Genomic DNA, 2543 nt, shown 5'->3' on the forward strand with positions numbered 1-2543 from the left:
ATTGTCTGGAGAGATGATGCATGGCTGCAAAAAGTACATATCTGGTTCTCTCTCTCTAGTCTTTCTCATTAATAAATAAATAAATAAAACCTAAAAAAAAGAATTGAAACATATGAACTTGGGGCTGGATGGTGGCATGCTCAACTGAGTGCACATGTCACCATGCGCAAGGACCTGGGTTCTGGGTTGAAGCCCCTGTTTCCCACCTACACCTGTGAAGCAGTTTTATAGGTGTCCTTCTTCCTCCCCTCTGTCTTCCACGTCCCAGTGCATTTCTGTCTCTATCCAATAAATAAATAATGTGAGCACTTAACCAGGTGTGCCACTTCCTGCCCCCATAAATAAACAATAATGAAAAATAAACATATGAACTTGAAAAAATATATATAGTCCATCCATATCTAAGACCTTGTAAGAATTACAGTGATTATCACTGTGGGGGACGATGGAGGACACAGAAAATTGGTGGTAGAAGTGGTGTAGAACTACACTCCTATTATCTTATGATCTTGTAAATCTCTATTAAATCACTAATAAAATTTTAAGTAGTTATGACCTGGAGATTGAATTTAAAAACCATAAAAAAAGATGAGCACAAGACCGCTGGGAAGATAGCATAATGGTTGTGTAAAAAGACTCTCACACCTGAGGCTCTAAAGGTCTCAGGCTTAATCCCCAGCACCAGCATAAAGGTGTGAGTTGAGCAGGGCTCTGTGGGATTTCTCAGGAGTTTCCTTTAAGGAAATGGGACACCATCACCTCATTTCTCCTTCTTGTCAGTGAGAATGATGATGGCTAGAGGTCAGACAGGCATCTTGGTAAGAACCAGATGCTGTAGACAGCACAGTAAGATCACACCTTCAATCCCTAGGATTGTGAAGCAGCTATAACATCCTCAAATGCCTACCTGGTCTGAGAGAGAAATAAGTTACTCTCTTGTTCAAATCACAGTTGTCTGGCTTTGGTTGTTGCTATTGGTTTGAGCGATGTGATATATATTCAACCCCAATCCCAAGAGATCTAAGACATGTGTTTGTCATGGACTTGCCCAAGTCATTCTGCCAATGTCAATGTTTATACAGAGGTGCTGAACAAGTGGCCGTAGGAACTAAGCCAGGTTGGGGATGAGCAGTGGCATAGAGGGTTAAGCACACATGCATGAAGCGCAAGGACTGGCAGCACAAGGAACCAAGCCAGGAGGCGGCACCAACGTGGGGCCAGGAAGTCTCTAGTAGATTTCAGTTAGTCAGAAGGATGGCAGCTTGGCCTTACCCAAAGAGTGCTACTGTCAGGGCCAGGCAGTGATGCACCTGGTTAAACACACACAGTGCATAAGGTCCCAGGTTCAAACCCCAGTCCCCTCCTCCCCTCCACTGCAGGCAGGAAAGCTACAAGAGGCAAGAAGGCCCAAAAAGACAGGCAATATGGTTCATTTGGCCAGTGCCCTGCTTGGCATGTGTTCCAATACAGCCACCCTCACCTCCCCATCACCACCACACAGAAGGAAGCCTAAGTGCTGTGATTTCTTCCCTTTTTTTAATATAATTTGTTTTATTTTTTGAACTTTATTTTATTTGATAGGACAGAGAGAAATTTAAAGGGAAAAAGGGATTAGGGAGGGAGAGAGAGAGACAAAGAGACACCTACAAACATGCTTCGCTTCTTGCCTGCTTCACTGCTTGTGAAGTTTTCTCCCTGCAAGTGGGGACTAGACCTGGGGCTTGAACCCAGGTCCTTATGCACTGTAATGTGTATGCTTACCCAGCTGCACTACCACCTGGCCCTGCTTGGATTTCTTTCTCTCTCTGTCTCTGTCTGGAAAAGTTCTCCCTGAGCAATGAGGCCCAAGAGGTGAAAAGGGGGTGGGGGTAGGAGGACAGGTGGGATATGAACACCTGTGATGACTCTAGCTGGAAGTCATTTGCCTGTGTAATAAGTGGAATAGACTCCACTGGGAGAGATTTACAAAAGAGGTTAGTCTGGTGTGGGGGGGTGGAGTAGGTAGGCTTGATGGTAGCAGTAGTATGCAGTCACCTATCACTGAGAGATAAGAAACTGTACTCATGTGTCAGCAACTGTCCTGAAAAAAAATATAGTACTGAATAGATACATTATAAAAATAAAATTGTTCGGGAGTCTGGCGGTAGCACAGCGGGTTAAGCGCGTGGCGCAAAGTGCAAGGACCGGCATAAGGATCTCGGTTCCCCGACTCCCCACCTGCAGGGGAGTCGCTTCACAGGCGGTGAAGCAGGTCTGCAGGTGTCTGTCTTTCTCTCCCCCTCTCTGTCATCCCCTCCTCTCTCCATTTCTCTCTGTCTTAACAACGACGACATCAATAACAACAACAATAACTACAACAACAATAAATAAAACAGCAAAGGCAACAAAAGGGAAAATAAATAAATATTAAAAATTTAAAATAAAATTGTTCTACAAGGGAAAAAAACAGAAGAAAGTAAAATGGAAGGGAGGGGAGGAGAGACTCTGAAGATAATAGCCCAGCCAGTGCCCCTACTCCAGGCAGTAACTGAGGTTTTCCCAGT

The sequence above is a fragment of the Erinaceus europaeus genome, chromosome 11, assembly GCF_950295315.1.
Source record: "Erinaceus europaeus chromosome 11, mEriEur2.1, whole genome shotgun sequence".
Lineage (NCBI taxonomy): Eukaryota > Metazoa > Chordata > Mammalia > Eulipotyphla > Erinaceidae > Erinaceus > Erinaceus europaeus.